This window comes from Gobius niger (genome assembly GCF_951799975.1).
Source record: "Gobius niger genome assembly, chromosome: 3".
In the NCBI taxonomy this organism is placed as follows: domain Eukaryota; kingdom Metazoa; phylum Chordata; class Actinopteri; order Gobiiformes; family Gobiidae; genus Gobius; species Gobius niger.
In genome coordinates, this window is record NC_136854.1 from 16,499,945 (window position 1) to 16,518,003 (window position 18,059).

An 18,059-nucleotide genomic window follows, 5' to 3' on the forward strand; every position below is an offset into this window, starting at 1 on the left:
ATGACAGTGTTCCTTGTTAAAATGGGAACAACACTAACATGTGGGAGTAGAACTGCACGGCCACATTTCATTTGATGAGCCACCAGACCTCCACCCCATTGCCAGATTGCTCCGTTACTCATGCGGTGATCGTCTATCAGACTATTTTGTCGTACCTTTTTGATTTTTGAAACTGACCTTTTGGGCTGGGAGGCAAGAACGACAACCAAACAGGCGTCGCTAATATCATCCTAATCTCGTGTTACTCTTCTGGGGTCTTTCGGTTTTCAATTTACTCGGTCTTTGTGGAGGCAGAATTACAGACAGAAAAATCTAAACTGCCTCGCTCACTTTTGTCAGCCAGAAATCCTATTAAAATTCAGCTCTATTAATGTTTCATAGTCATTACACTGTCGAAAGTGTGACTGATTGATTGAAGCGCGCTGTAGGTTGCCAGCCCACGCTCGTGTCACGGATCCTTCACAGAAACAGACTACGTACTCTGAAATACTCCAGTAGAAATCTCACTTCAAGCCATTGTCGAGCTTTGCGCAGAACCTTGTGCTGTGTAAACAAACATGAATGGAGTTTTGAAATGCCCTGATCATAGTTTTCGCACTCTACTTTCACCAAACTGGTTCTGATCTTGTTTTGCGCGGCCAAACTTTCCTTCCCGCACCGAAATTCATATCTTTTTTGTAATCTGAATTATCCACTTTTGCCTCAGTCACTTTGGGGTGTGCGCCCATCATCGAAGTGATGTTTTGCCATGAACCTCCTCTGTGGTTTTTTAAAGTCCAGTCATCTCTGTCGGACTTGTTCATCTAATCATGATCAAATTTTCTGTAGTGTGACGTGGCCATTTACGTTTTGAGCTCGTCCCAAATGGTTTTCTTTTGCTCACGCTTCCACACAGAGATACTAACACATCGAAACAACATTATTCCTGACGATTGGACATAATACGTTCTGCACATCTTGACTACCATCACCACAGTTTGTTGGTGGTTAGAACTAGAGATGCACCGATCCAGCTACCGATACGATACTGGATTTTGAGTATCTGCCGATACCCGATATTTACCGATACCACTTTCTTAAAAGTGTCTTTCTCTGAGTGAAAAACTGAATTGACTCTTTTCTCCATATTTTTTTTGTGATGATATTGCAGATCCATCCATCCATTTCCTTCCACTTGTCCGTTGCCGGGTCGTGGGGCAGCTGTTGGAGTTGCCCAAATCACATTGCACCAGCCCCTTATGGCTCCTCCTGCAGGTGGTGGGTCCACAGAAGGACGGCCTCATGATTCTCAGGCCTGTTGGTCACTCATAAGGGGCTTCTGAACCGCTCTTTGTCTGACCCGTCACCTCGGACCTGTTTGCCATGAGAGACCCAACCAGGGGCACGAAGCCCCCGACAAGAGAGCCTCCAGGATCATTCAGGTGCTCAAACCCCTCCTGTTGATAAATTCTCAGATAACAAGGATTACTGGACTTTTCTACACTAAATGTCCATGAGTAAATGACAGGCTTTAGGCTACATTAATATAAACAACTCACATGAAGTGATCTGATCATTTGTGCTGTGTTTAACCTGTGCACTAAAGATGAGCAGGTCGGCTTTTTTTCTGACCCGCACCAACTCGACCTGCTGTAAATCAAACCCGATCCACCCGAGCTGAAGATATGCGTCTCAGTTTGCTGACCCGAACCCGCACACATTAAAAAACAACGGCATGAGTCACGCTGCGGCTGCTGTCACTCAAACCAGAGCGTGTCATGTGAGTTTGCAGGAGAATTATCACTTGAGGAACCTTTGAAATCACGTATGGACTTATCAGGAAACAAAGAGCAGAAACTATCATGAGGCTTTACTTCTACCACATCATGAGTCCAGAGTTTGGACTAAAGTGGAGCAGCCTTTACCTGACGCTACAAGAAGTTGCTCTCCTCAGGTTAGTAAGATGCTGTGTCTTTGTTATTTTAGTACTTGCTCATCACGTGTGCTTGTCATTATGTGCTTTACTGCTATTGTATGCTATTGTCTATTTGTAGCGGTGATCAAGTCATACAGAAGCCATAGGCCAGGTGACATCTAAACAAAACATGCTATATGTTTACTCCATAAAACTAAACATTCAACAAAACACAGCCGACTTTTGTGGCATTTATGGATAAGAATGCACTGTATGTTGTAAGCCAACAATATAAGGACAAGAAAAAATATGCGCGCTTTGTAACCCGACCCACCCGCACCCAAAGTTTGCTGTATTTTTGAGGTAAAGCTGACCCGACCGAATCCGCGGGTTGACCGGTGGTGTCGGGTCGACCCGCGAATCACTAATGTGCACTGTCCTAAAGCCCCTTGATCCCTTGGTAAGGAAAAGCTCTGGTCTAAAATGTCGACAATGAATACAAAAGTTGAGGTGTCCAAAATTGTTTTTTTTGTTGTCGTCTCATTTTTGATGCTGTTTTGAAGCTTTTTTCAAGCAGCTCTTAGATTTGGGTAAAGTCAAACTGGAGAAAATGTGGTAAGTTCAGGTGGGGTGAAAAGGTTAAAAAGCCTGTATAAAGCATTAACAGAACATTAACAACAGCAGAATTCTGACTGACTGCAGGTGCTTGCTGCATGATCTTGTGCACACGGACATTTGAAGAAAACTACATAAAACTAAAGAAAACACATTTGTCTCATTTTGTGCCAAATTCCTCTTGACGTTTGTGTGGAAGACAATTACTTCAAAGCGAGCTAAGTTTAGATAACTGACAAAAGTTGCAAGTTTTGTTTTATTGCATAAAGTGATTGAAAAGACAGAAAGCTTTCCTCACATCCTCACATTCATATGGCAGTATCTATTGTGTTACCCAACAAAGCCGTATGACATGAATAAATGGGTAAACTGCTTGATAAACAGTCCTGCATGTCTCCTCTTGGCGGTACACTGAGAACCTTCTGCAGATGCACTCATCATGCAGAGCCAGTGCAGGGTTGGTCTCACACTGTGCTGGAGGGCAGAGCGGACCTTGTTTCCACCGCCGCTGTTGGACGGGGAACAAAGCTCAACATGTAAAGTACAAAACATGAGCATGCTTGGTTTTTAAAGCCACACTGCGGAACATTCCCAGCCATAGCCTACATATTGTTCAGGGGCCTCATTTATCAAACTGTGCGTGAGACTCTGACTTTGAAAGTGCGTAGGAAAGTAACAAAAAAATTCATACGCAAAGTTTATTTCCGATCTATAAAACCCTGCGTATGCGCCGGTACGCACACCTGACCGCAATCTTTCCTTCGCTGATTCCACCTGGAGCAGAAAGCTGCGGACCTCACGCCACGCCCTCTGACCATAAAAGGCAATGCAAAGTGACTTATGAATGAGATTTCCCTAAACATGAGGCGATAATGAGTGGGTTTTACCGAAGGCGAGGTGCAGAGAGGGAGGGGCTGATGCTGCCGCAGCTCGGGCAGAGACGACACAGGCTCGAGGAGATTTACTGAAGAGTGAACTCTGCTTCTCTGATCACACGTATTGGCATCTTTCTACATATTCCATCAATAAAACTTTTCAAAGCACACAATATTTAGAACGTAAAGAAGAGCCTTAAGTGTCGGCTAGATTTGCCAATAGCAAGATTTGGATTTGCCAATAAAACACGATAAACTGTGGAGCATTTCAGTCAAACTCCAAACGGCACACGCTGTACATTAGGTCATGTTCTGTGTAGGAAGAAGCAGCGGTTCAGCCCGGGTGGTGTGAGTGAGCGAGGAGAGGTCAGTGTCCGGTGCGCCAATGCGCATACGTGCACGGGTACGAGCATGCACGGGTACGAGCGTGCACGTATGTGCGCACCAATATTCACAAACATCGTGATAAGTTGCTTATTTCATTCTAATCTTTGTTAATCTTAATTGCTGAAGAAAGTAAATTCAAGCCATTTCAAACCTAACCAAACCAAACCTGACTTCCTCAAACCAGTGATGTCGCTGCTCTCCCGTCTCTCAGCAGTGTGTCTGAAAAGTGCAGACCTCGTACGGGAGCTCTTTAGTTTGCGTGGAGGAGCGCAATGTTTCACGTTCAGTTTGTTTTCTTTGGCGCAGAGGAGCGGCTAGGCAAAGTTTTGGCCTCATTTTGTGCGCAGCAAGCTTGATAAATGAGGCCCCAGGACTGTGATGTCAAACAGCTAAGCATCAGGGGATTTGCAGCAATAATAAACCAATGTATGATTTTAAAAAGTAAAACACTGGAGTTATTGTTCACATTTAAACACTACAAACAAAAGAATTAGATGTATTGACAAGTAATGGCTCAGCAGCTAACGGAGTTGATCAATGGCTTTTATCCTCCACTTTTTATACCTCTTTTAGCTAATGTTGGTCGATGGAAAATGTATGCTAGCATCTCCATGGTAACAGTGGATTTTCCTGAACTTTACAGATACAGATGGCATCTTTGGAATCGCCCATATGGTCATGTTCAAAGCAGCCAACGGGGAAACTAGAACGGAAAAAAAACAAAAACTTTCTCCTATTGCTCCAAAACTACTTTAACAAATGTTCTAAATATACATTCTAATAAAGAACGGTATAGAGACATGATGAGGAGCAAAGTGGTTCAACAGCCCATAAATACTTGTAAACAGAGAATTCTAACCAGCAAGCTAACGTTAGCTCTATGCTACATGTAATAGCGTTAGCAACAAGTGCCATTTTTTTCCTTCAACTGAACAATGTGCTGTGAAAAAACATCAATCTGGACTCGATTTTGGCTTGCCTTTATTGGTGTGTGGGAAATGTGTGTATAGTCCACCAGAAAACCTCTAAAACTGAAGAGCACACACAAGTTAGAAGCCGCAATAAAAACAATGGAAAAATCCCAGTGTGAGCTCCCAAAAATATTTATTTACGGAGGAAACAGCACTTATTTACGTCGTGGTGCCAATAAATAAGTACATTAGGGAGCTCACTTGCTGTGCAGAATATATCATCTTTGTGTTTTATTAAAGCAATAAACAATGTTCTTTGAAATACAGTACAGCCTCCTCATACAAACAAAACTAAAACAAACCTGACTTTGTCTCATCTTTTACCCAGAGTTTTAACAACAACACGGGATTAATATACTGTAGTAGCGGATCATTTTCAACCCACTGTATGTTTCCCTGGCGCATTGCTCTTATGTGACAGTGTTTCTCATTCCTCAGCTCCTCCTGGTGTGTGTGACCCTCTGCTGTCCGGAGAGCTCGCCTGGACCCAGAGCACTGACAGGGGGGTAAGTAATCGCCCTCTGTGGCCTCCAGCCTGCACGATCATGCTGCTATTGGCCGGTCTGATTTATCGAAAGACAATGACCTCTGCTTCCACTGTGCCGCCGCTCGTCCCGACGCAGCTATTGTTTCCTTATGTACAGCTACATATACTGTAGGTGAGGCGCTAGACCTGACCCGGAGTTGCAGTTAAAGTGTGAATATGGTGCTTTTCAGAACTCAAGAGTTGGGCACAGGACATTTGTCACATTGTAATACAAATAAATGCTCTGAATGAAGATGTCATGTTGATATTAAGAAATTCATGTCATCACAGGTGCAGTCTGAGGGGAGTGTTTTTGCATGTCATTACCCAGGCTCACAAAATGCAAAAGCCGCATCCTCACATTCACTTACGAATATCAACGAGAGTACACAATACAGATACAGAAAAGGGTAGCCGTCCGTTTGTAGGTGGGGTTTAGCGTCCCTGTATTTAGCTGGTGGGATGTAAATAGCGCTATAAATAGAGCCCTTTTCCCCCTTACCTGCCCTCTCCTCCCTCTGACGTCACATCTGCCGGTGCGGGACCCGTGGAGCCACCTGTGCTAGTTGTGGTTGCTAGTCCATCGTGTTGCCACATCAAGCCTGCGGCGTGAGGAGGTAAAGCCGGTAACAGTGTAAACCAGGGGTGTCAAACTCATTTTGGGCCGCGGGCTGAAATCCAGCTCCCACGGCGGGCTGCATGTAATAGAGAACATTTTTACAATAAATGATTAATAATAAGCTGTGATTTGGTCAAAGCCCCAACTTGACTGTAGCTTCATTAATGACAACGGCTTACACTTGTATGTTTATGTTTATGTTTATGTTTATGTATACTTTATTGTCCCCGTAGGGAAATTTGTCCTCTGCATTTAACCCATCCTTCGATGCCGTTGGGGCAACCCGTAAGGAGCAGTGGTCGACGGCCGTGCCGCGCCCGGGGACCCATCTCCATGATGTGGAGCCAGGCTGATGGTCAGAATCACCTGGCTGGAGGATTCACCTATTGCACATGTTTTTAGTGGTGGGGAAACCGGAGTACCCGGAGGAAACCTACGAAGACACGGGGAGAACATGCAAACTCTGTCCTGGTGAGAATTGAACCCGGGACCTTCTAGCTGTGAAGCGGAGGCGCTAACCGCTGCGCTACCGTGCCACGTATTGCTCTTACAAGCCTGTGTTATATAGTAGTCATTATTCATTCACTCCACACTCAGTGGTGGTAAGCTGTTATTGAAGCCACAGCCGCCCTGGGGAAGACCATTTACCATGTGGCTATATAATGTGTTGTTCATATCCTGAGCTCTTATTATGTCAGTGCCCTCACGTGTGGAACTCTGTCCTTTTCTAAAATTGAATGCCCCCTAGTGGCTACAGTGGGCATTCGGGTAATTCTTTAAAGGGGGGGTATTATGCAAAATCGACTTTTTCAAGATTTACATCATGTTATTATGTCATTCCCTCATTAAAAACATGCCTGAAGTGTTGCCTTGGCACATGCACGTATTTGTGAGCCATCTGTAAAAACTCTGATGGCAGCCATTTTAGGGATAAGTTTGCCTGAGTCCTCCTAGGAACGCCCCCACCTCCTGGAGACGCCTCCGAGCTTTCGTCACCAGCCGAGTAACCAACCACTGCTCCTCAGCAGAACCCCCTCCCCACTGATGCCACAGTGTATGGAGGGGGCGTGTCGGAAAGGGTCAGAGGTTCTTAAAGAGACAGAGACCTATTTCAAGACATTCACTACAGCCATTTTGAGAGAGCAATTTTATACAAGGCAGCTACAAGGCAGGTGCTATGTGATTGAAAAAAGCATAATACAGGGGGTATTATGCTTTAACAACCAACTAACATCACCTCCACTCTGCTCCACATGGCTCTCGTTGGAGATTGACAAAACACTCCACTTTGAAGGCTGAAGTTTTCCTGGTTATGTGGCTGTCTTGCAGAACGTGTGGTTATGTAGTTTGTCGTAACACTTTGAATAGTCGCCATGGAAGATGCTCAACCATGACTGAATGACTCAAAGCACAACTCCGGGTGTTTTATATGACAAGGGAGCAGAATTGTAACATGGAAAACGGCTCTAAAAAGTAAACATGACATTTCCATGCTACTGTCCAAAACTATAAGCACAGGACCTAACAGCCTGTACATTTTGTGGAATGCCTCTTTTATACCTACACCCTGGAGTCTGTTTACTCTACACACACTGTATATTTCCTCCATTATTCCACTTGTTGCTCCTCGTGCAGTCAGTCAGGCCGTCTCCCGCAGCGTAAACAGACTCCTCTTTAACGCAGGGAGCAGCTTGTGTGTGTGTATCCAGTATATGAGTGTCTAGTGGCAGGTAAGCATAGAGCACCACACAGGTTCATTACCGCCTGGCGCACTCACCGGGCTCTCCGGGGCGCGGCGGTTGGAGGGAACGCTCGGGGCTTCCTCATCAACATCCTGTCACCTCCGTTCTCAGAGACACCGGCTCGGCACTGCACTGACCCGAGCCTCCGGGGGGAAAAAGCTGTCTCGCTTCACAATAAGACACACAGCGCGCCACAGGAAAACACCAGAGCGGGTTTTGGATGTAAATAAATAAAAAAAAAAAAGCCTATGAGATTCCAGCACAGGCAGTCCATGGAAAGTGCAAGGTTTCGATTGCGCTATAAAAATGAAATAAGAGAACATTAAATATGTAGCAATATTGGCCCGCGGGGGTTTTGTATACAACTACTTGCTATGCTCTGTTGAGATGATATACTTCCACAACAATGCAGAGGATTAGAAAGCAGAGAGTTGAAGTGCGTTTCAAGTAGAAAAAGGAGTAAGTGGAATGAAATAAACTCTGCTAATAGCCTGTCATATCTTGAGAAGTGTTTTATCCAGCCACTCGCAAGCCACGTTGTCACGACAGGAAGGCAGAAATAACCACAACTTTTTTTCTGAACTGCAACTGTAATGGAGCGACTGTACTTCCACCCGCCACATGGGGTGCTAGATCCCACATTATTAAACCCCCCTGGCTTTCTTTGTTCGCCCTCTGACCCTTGCATTTCCTGGCTCCATTTTGTTGGGAGTGGTGCTCTGTGGGAGCAGGTAAAGAAACTAAAATTTCTGTTAAAGCTCAATTACTACTTGTTTTAGTCCTTACCCAGCATTTCTTTGTTAGTACCGCTTTCACTATGGATTCGAGGGAACGCGTCATGGCGCATGCTACTGTGACAGTGACTGTAGATTGGGTGTGTCAAGTCCCAATGTTCCAGTGCTGGAATAGCATGGTATCCCTTCTATGGATCTTGGAGTGTCTCAAATTGTAATGTACTGGGTTTAACATCCCCTCCTGGAACCGCCACCTTACGTGGTGGAGGGGTTTGAGCACTCGAATCATCCTGGGAGCTCTGTTGTCGGGGGCTTTGTGCCCTTGGTAGGGTCTCCCATGGCAAACAGGTCTTAGGTGACGGGTCAGACAAAGAATGGTTCAGAAGCCCCTTATGAGAGACCAACAGATCTGGGTTAGAACCATGAGGCCGTCCTCCCGTGGGCCCACCACCTGCAGGAGGAGCCATAAGGGGTTGGTGCAATGTGATTTGGGCAGCTCCAACAGCTGCCCCCACGACCCGGCAACGGACAAGTGGAAGAAAATGGATGGATGGATGGATGGATGGATGGATGGATGGGTGGGTTTAACATGGTATGTAGGTTTTAATTGAAACCTCCATTTGTAGGTAGTCCTGCCTGAGCCCACTACTGGCACAGATGCCACCACTGCCTTTTGTCCTACCGGGTGCAACATGTCGGTTCAGTGAAAGTGGACTTGTCTATGCAGAGCGTCAAATGGGTCAAAAATGAACAGAGGAACTCTATACTTATGTTGACATATTGGCCCTCGGCGTATTGTTTGTAATTTGTTATCCTGAACTGTTACAACATTTTAAAAACAACAACCAAAACATATAACTTGTAGTAAAGAAATTAGTGTTTAATATTTTTTGGAACCTGTTGTCTTTTCTCTGTGCCTTATCTGTGTGTCCTTATGGAGAAATGTACTACTTTTGGGCATTTCTATTGATAAAAAGCTAATGGTATAGCTCGGGCATGCTACACAACGTTACCTACAAATGCTTTTCCATGTGGTCACCTTAGATGGTAAGGGGCGACGCCAAATCTTCGTCACGGACCTTGGTGTTTTTGACGCTGTTGACCGCTCTCTTTTATGACATTGAAACAGCCGTTGCACATTCATCTTGAATTGTTGGATTTCTCCAACCATTAAAAAATCTGAATCGAGTTTCTAATGACTCCTTGGATCCTCAAGTGTCAAACACGACTCGTTGACATTTGTCACCGTTCTACTGTCAATTACCATTGTAAAAAAAAAAAAAAAACTTCCATACTTACAAACATATCGAGGTTTTCTCTGATTGGTTAATATGCTTGTCAATCATGCCAATCGGGAACTTGAAGAAATGTCCAGTCCCAGGCGACAAAAAAGCATGTAATTTGGCTGGCCAGATTAGCAGAGTGAAGTTTACAGTCATATTGAATCTTCTGCTGATCACAAAAAACAAACATAATACTGAATTTGACCAAACAAAGGTTTTGAAGGGGAGTGAGATGTTTCTGCTGCAGAGGAAGAGGAGGTGATGAAGGGGATTAAGATGGTAGGTGTGTAAATTAGGTACAGAGAAATGGTGATGAAAAGAGTGCCCCCTACACCTCATAAGCAGTAAAAATAATGACATACATTTGTGCTGCGCTCTTTACAAGCTTGACTTATAAGCTTCTCAAAGTGTTCCACTGTCATTATTCATTCACTCCATGTGTGTGGTGGCCAGTTACGACTGTAGCTACCGCTGCCCTCAAGGTAGTATCCTACATTCATACGCAGCAAAGGACACAACAAAAGTGTGAGAAATTCAGACCCAGGATTCTAAAACCACTAACCTTCGGATCAGTGGAAAAAACGTTCTAACCAACTTCACCCCGACCGCCAAGGTTTTGAAACTGTGACTATTTGACTACACACATTCACCAAGTGTCAAATCATTTTCTCCTGCCGATCAAACTTCATTTATTATTCAAACTGTTTCCCCAGATATGCAGGTCGCACACAGTTCCTTTCTCTCCCTTCTCCAGTGATCCAGTGATTTTTCTGATCAATGTCACCCTTCAGTGGATAAATGATAGACCTGGGTTCCCTGTCTTATCGCTCCCACATTGACCAAGTGCACTGACCTTGTGCTGCCGTGTTCTCCGTGACTAATGTGGAGCAGTGGAGAGTCCGACCCTGGCAGGTTAGCCTGGTACTGTTTCTCAAACGCGCTGATTTATGATTTACAACATGTAAACGGTTCTGCATGTATGCCAATGGTTCTCTAAGTGTAACCTTGACTCTTTCAAAGTTAAAGGGATATTTCAGGATTTTTGACATAGGGCCTCATTTTATAGCTATCCAGAGTGTTGATTTCTCGAGATTTTATCAACAACACTTTGGATAACTGGGAAATGAGGTCCTATGTCAAAAATCCTGAAATATCCCTTTTTAAAAGGAATAGGCCACCGTTTTTACATACCAAGATATGTTCTTACCTAACCTTAGCCAAGTTAATATATTCCCGTCTGGTCTTTGTCCGTGCGCTCTGTCACGCAAACGGAGCACATACGCAGCCTCTCCCACATGTCATATAGCTCCGAAAAAGCTCACGATAGAAGCTACCAAGCTCTTCCACGTGTTCCCTATTTAAATAAAGTTACGTGAAGTGTTTTCATGCGAAGTATTTTTACACAGAAATGTAGCATGTCGATTTTATAAGCAAATAAAAAGGGGGACTATATTGTGAGGCGTAATGATACGAGGAGCACAACGTCCGCGCAGTAACTCCTAAAGACTTCCCCCGCTCACTTCCGTCAATAGAAGCTGCGTGACTTGTACAGAGCAGAGAACAGTTGAAGAAGCGTCGATAACTTGTGAACAATGCCTTTTACGTGCATCGTGCCGGGCTGTGATAACAAGCAGAAAGTATATAGTGTAGTAATGTTTCACAGATTTCCAACTCACCCCGGACGACGACACAGGACTCAGGACCTCTACCATGAGGTAGGAATGCGCCAGCACTTTCCGAAAATATATTTTCTGCTTGTTGTAAAAGGCTCTCTACAAGTCACGCAGCTTCTATTGACGGAAGTGAGCGGGGGAAGTCTTTAGGAGTTACTGCGCGGACGCTGTGCTCCTCGTATCATTACGCCTCACAATATAGTGCCCCTTTTTGTTTGCTTATAAAATCGACATGCTACATTTCTGTGTAAATATACTTCGCATGAAAACACTTCACGTGACTTTATTTAAATAGGGAACACGTGGAAGAGCTTGGTAGCTTCTATCGTGAGCTTTTTCGGAGCTATATGACATGCGGGAGAGGCTGCGTATGTGCTCCGTTTGCGTGACAGAGCGCACGAACAAAGACCATACGGGAATATATTAACTTGGCTAAGGCTAGGTAAGAACATATCTTGGTATGTAAAAACGGTGGCCTATTCCTTTAAGGTAGAGTATGTGGTTGGAGGAGTGATGGAGGAAAAAACAGTGAGATCACTTTCAAATACATGCAAAAGGATCTGTAAAACGCAAGCTTACATGTAAGTACAAAACTGTGTGTGCACTCCTTTAGTTTACTGTACACAGTTTGATGTCTATGTCTTATACTTCCATTATATTTTGGTAACATATAAAGCCAAGTAATAGCATGGTAAGAGGATAGAAATAGGGTGCTACATATACACTTAACATGGTTATTATGTTTAGGAGATTTTATCATGATAATATGATTAATCATGAATGATTAAGAACAGTTCAAATGTGCTTTGTTGATCTGGAGAAAGCATTACTTCCTCAGTATCTCATGGTGTACTTAGAGAGGGTTTCCTTCTTAACATGACCGCAGCAGGAGTTTGGTTTGTATTGCTAGCAGACAGTCAGACTTGTTCCCAGTGCATATTGGCCTTCGCCAGGGCTGCCCTTTATCACCGGTTCTGTTCATTCATTTTATAGCTGAGTGCAGCCAAGGGCCGGTGGAGGTCTGTTTGCAGATGAAGTTATTCTGTTGGCTTCATCAAAGCAGGACCTTCAGCGTGCACTGAGGAAGTTTGCAAACGAAAATTAAAATCAACACCTCCTAACCTAAATTGAATCCATGGCTCACGACTTGAGAAAGCGAAAGAGTTTAAGAATCGAGGGGTCTTGTCGAGGAGTCAGGGAAAGATGGACCGTGACATTGACAGATGGACCATTGCAGTGATTACAGTTTTTAAAGGACAAATCTGTTCAAAAGAGTGAGAATGTGCACAGTGCTATGAAAGAGAGTTCTGGAAACAAACTTTCATATGAATATCACAAACTGTTAACAAGAATTTACGACATAAAAACATAGCAGGGTTTAGAGTTTTGCCAGATCAAGTACTAAGCTCTCAAGGCTCAAAAGACCCACGTTGGTTTCATGGTGTTCTTGTATGTGTGTTATGACTGTTGGGCCTATAAGAAGGGGAAGATAAAAGTCACACTCAGTCCCCGATATGTTGAGCAAAGTGTATGCCAGTGTAAGACAGCTGAGAGGAGCAGACATGTGGAGAGAGGGGGGTGTTTGAACATGTTTTCTAATGTAATGTAATAGAAACAAAACCAGCTGCCCGTCTGCACAGAAAATGACAAAGAAATTCAATCTGTAGCTGGATGCTTTTTTGAGATAGTTTACAAATATGGTTGGTCTGTGTTAAAAAAATGAAGAATATTTTCAGTGCCAGCCAATCTCAACCAAAAAGAGGTCTTAAAATTCAATGTAGACCATGTTTAAGACATTTGAATATTTAAGTACTTTGGAATGAGCTTTCTTACCATGTGACCAGCAAGTCAAAACTTGCTTATAAGATGTCTTTCCTAACTCATGTCTAACATGGGATTTAGTTTCATTGAAATGACATGCTCCCTTCCTGTGTAAAAGGAAATAACCCAGGTATGGGCTATTTCATCTCAAAGTGTGCTGTTTTGTACTGTAGGACTAATGATTGTATTGCCTGTCCTTGCAACTGACCAGTGGTTTTGCCGAGTGTAACTGCTCGCCGTCATTTTGATGGACAGGGTCTAATATAATTACATATTTTTATCCGTCATTAATCAAGCTCTCGTAATATGGATTTTTTAGGTATTTAATGAAATATATACCATTATTCATGTTCACAAATAATCTTAGATTGCAGGATAAATGGAGCTAAACTAAACCTAATTTCTGAACATAAAAGAACACAAATTTTGCAACAGAAATGTTTAAATCGTGTGTTAAAATCTGAAAGGAGGACGACTTATTCAGAGCATCTGCTCGTCAATATTCAGACTCATATTTCACTGTTACAAATGCAAACTGGAGCTTAATATTTGCATTTTCTCAATTTTAACTTAATGTTTAACAAACAGTGGGCAATATTCAACAGTTTTCACATCATGCGTCTTGCATGCGTGCAGCGGTTAGCGCTCATGCCTCACAGCTTACAAGTCCCGGGTTCAATTCCTCATGTGGTCAGAAACTCCTTCAGCCAGGTGTTTCTGACCACCAGCCTGGAGATGGGTCCCCGAGCGCCAGCCCATGCTGGCAGCTCACTGCTCCTACAGGCCGTCCTACCGACATTGAGGATGGGTCAAATGCAGAGACTAATACAGAGATTAATAAAGTATAACTCATCTTAAGTTTAGCCTGCTCTGTGCCCCGTGTCCGTGGCTGCATGGTGATGTGGCACCACGCCTCAATATCTCTCACGCTCAGAGATAGAGCAGCGCCAAGTTTCAACTTTCATTACAGATTTTTAATAAATTTTTAAATATATTTTTGGTTAATATAACCTCTACAACTGGCCAGCTACAGGAGTTGTTTCCAAACAAACATATTTTACACATTGCTATTCTAGTGGCTTTCACACCTTTACCCTCCGAGGAATCCTGGAAACCTGTCACACTTTGGCTGTTACTATCAACAACTATTATCCTCCCCGTCCTGTTGCCACTCCTGAAATAACACACACGAGTCAAGAAACTGGATTCTGGCACCTGCCTCCCACTGACGCGTCCTCTTCCTCTTCACTCCATCACCATAAGCTCGTTTCGAGTCTCTAAGGTGAACGCTTTAATTAATAGCTGCAGGCTCCTTTTGTATTCTGTGATTAGACTTTTTAAAGGCGTAGGAGAAAGGTGCAGAAGTACAAACTCGGCCAACTCATGATTCAACTCTTAATGTGGCACATTTCCACAGTAGCACATTTCCATATTTAGATGAAACAACTTTGTTCAAGTCAACATATTTAGGCCTGAAGGCTGTAACCAACATCATTTGTTATAGCTCGGTTTATTTATTTTTTTCTCATCTTTTTATCTGCCTGCTAAATGTGCTGTTGAAATGAATTGTAAATTGAACAGGTGTATTTCTGACCTTATTCCTTGTCGCTATCACTGTCGGCCGATCGCAGCCGGTTTCCTTTACCTTGTAACCGAGCAGCTCTCGACATCAACATCTGCAGCCACTGTTCTCTGACCCGTCACAAAATCAGTAAAACCATCACCCCCATCGTCAGATATCTGCTCTCCGAGACTTGGTGCCTATTTATTCCTGTCGTCAATGGCACTTTTGCGTTACTTCCTCAGTGTCCTCCCTTTGGCCTGATGCACTGTGTCCCCACTGCACTTCAACAAACGGATTTGTATTGTTTGGAATCAAAGCTTGTTACTGGTAATTATTTGCATTTGGGTTTTGCACTGGGCCCCGTCTTTGGCACGAGCACAGTGGAGGGAGACAGTGAAAAGGCAGGGAGGGAAGGGCACGCAGGAGACAGAGCGGGACTGGGGCAAAAGTCCGCCATGTGCGCCAACTTCTGTTGTGATATTGAGCTATACAAAAACGATTCGATATGATCTAATGTGCCACAGAGGTAGATTATAGTACCACTGTGGACGCCTGGGACATAAGACTGCACATTACGATCCCCATAGAGTAAAAATATAAATACATAGATGCAAATGAAGCTGTCTGAGGTCAAAGCATTCCTGAAACCAATGGTCGTTCTGCAGCAGTTGAAGAAAACGCTCTCCATACCGCGCACTATTATGACCGCTCTTATCTTTGCCTTTCTTTTCAAGCACCACTTAAGACTCAAAAGTGTTTCCTATCCAACAGCGAGACCTTATCCTCCAACTCTCATCGATACGCACTTCATTTTCACGACACAAGCAGCTCAGGAAGTACGAGGTAAGTTTAGTGCCACGTTAGAATAATGGGCGCGCTGTGACCTCGGCGGTGGCGGGTAAAAATAGAAACTGGCTGTCCGCCTTCTCACACACAGTGCGAGCACCTGCTGCGCTCGGGAAGGGGCGTAGGCAGTCACCCCAGCCCGTCTGCAGATACACGGCTGTAGGGGAGGGACGGTCAAGGTCGGCGCCTGGGTCGGTGCATATACAGGGAATATACAGCGTGTGCAGGTGGGATGCTGGGTTTGATAATGAGGACTGCACAGGATGAATAATAATGGGTTCATGCATTTTAATGATGATGTACAGTAGATAGGATTGAATGCAGGGATGTCACGAGTTTATTGTGAGAGGGAAGAGTCTATTTTAAGATACAGTGCCTCTCGAAAGTATTCATACACCTTGAACTTTTGCACATTTTGTCATGTTTACAACACTAAACATAAAGATTTTATTTTTATTTTTTTACTGAACGTTCACACACAAGTAACCGACAACTGTGAAGTGAAAGCAAAATGATACATGATTCTGTTTTTTTTTTCAAAAAATAGAAAAGTGAAAAGTGGGCCGTGCATAAGTATTCATACAGCATGAATGAATACTTTGTGGAACCCCCTTTGCTGTAATAACAGCAGCACGTCTTGGGGTCTGACTCTACAAGATTTGCACATGTAGAGGCTGACATTTTAGCCCATTCATCTTTACAAAACACCTCAAGCTCTGTCATATTAGAAGGAGAGCGTTTGTGAACAGCAGTTTTCAGATTAATCCACAGATTTTCAATAGGATGTTTTTATTAAACTATTCCATTGTAGATTTATCTTTTTGTTTAGGGTCATTGTCCTGCTGGAAGGTGAATCTCCGCCCCAGCCTCAGTTCTCTTGCTCACTCCAACAGGTTTTCCTCCAAAATGTCTTTGTATTTGGCTCCATCCATCATCACAACTATTCTTACAATCTCCCCGGTCCCCGCTGAGGAAAAGCAGCCCCACAGCATGATGCTCCCCCCGTATATTTGACACTGGGGATGGTGCACTCAGGACGATGAGCAGTGTCGGATTTGCTCCATACATAACGTTTTGCATTTGGGCCAAAAAGTTCAATTTTTCTCTCATCTGACCAAAGCTCCTTCTTCCACATGGAGCTGTGTCCTCCATATGACTTCTAGCAAACTTCAAACAGGATTTCTTAGGCCTCCTTTCAATAATGGCCTTCTTCTTCCACTCGTCCATGAAGGCCAGATTTGTGTAGATACGACTTATAGTTGTCCCATGTACAGATTCCCCCAGCTCAGCGGCAGGACTTCACAGCTCCTCCAGAGTTATCTTGGGGCACTTGGTTGCATTTCTCACCAGTGCTCTCCTTGTTCAGTTTGTTAGTTTAGGTGAACGACCGTGTCTTGGTAAGTTCTCAGTGGTGCTTTACTCTTTCCATTTCCAAATGATGGATTGAACAGTGCTCTGGGAGATGTTTAAATCTTGGGTAATCTTTGTGTAACTTAATGCTGCTTTAAACTTCTCCACAGCTTTATCCCTGACCTCTCTGGTGCTCCTTGGCCTTCATGATGTTGTTTAGTGACCAATACACTCCGACCACAGCTCTGAGGGCCTAAAAGAACAGCTGAAATTATACTGAGAGTAGATTACACACAGGTGGCCTCTATTTAACCGTTAGGCCAAGGAGTGAACATTCTGGAGTCATGAGGAACGTTCTAAAGGCAATTTAATGCACTCAGAAAATGCTGTATGAATACTTATGCACGCCCCACTTTTCACTTTTCCATTTTTAAAAAAATAACAGAATCATGTATCATTTCGCTTCCACTTCACAGTTGTCGGTTACTTGTGTGTGAACGTTCAGTAAAAAAATCAAAATAAAATCTTTATGTTTAGGGCTGTAAACATGACAAAATGTGCAAAAGTTCAAGGTGTATGAAACTCACGAGAGGCACTGTAGATGTGCACGGACAGGAAAACGCAGAGACATTTAGCGCAACCTCAGTCAATAGTTGTTTATTTTTTTTTAATCGGGCGAGGCTTTAAAAACCCACACTTTAATCAATTTCTCTTAAAGCTTCTTGAGTCTACAGCCTTTTAGCCAGTGTTTAAAAGTGAAGACCTACAAAACCGATCTAAGCGTTTTTGTCACAATGTTTTCAGCGGAAGTTTGAAATTGATGCCAATGTTGCTTCCTGTAACGGCTCACAAAAAGGACAGTGTTGTTTTATGATCTACAGTTGTGGTCAAAGTAAATAGCAGTGTGCACAAAAACATTAGTTAAGCACAAAATCTTCATAATAGTTTTTATTTCGATGCATTGGGAGCATTGCCCATGGTTTTCTAAATCTAGACATGAAGAGAAATATATCATTTCTTCAAGCACTTCACAGAAAATCACAAAAAATGAACACAGGATTCAGCTTTCCCGTGAATCAATAAACCAATATGTAGTTGTATGACCACAGTTTTTTAGAACTGCTGTGTTGCATAGAGTCAACCAACTTCTGGCACCTGT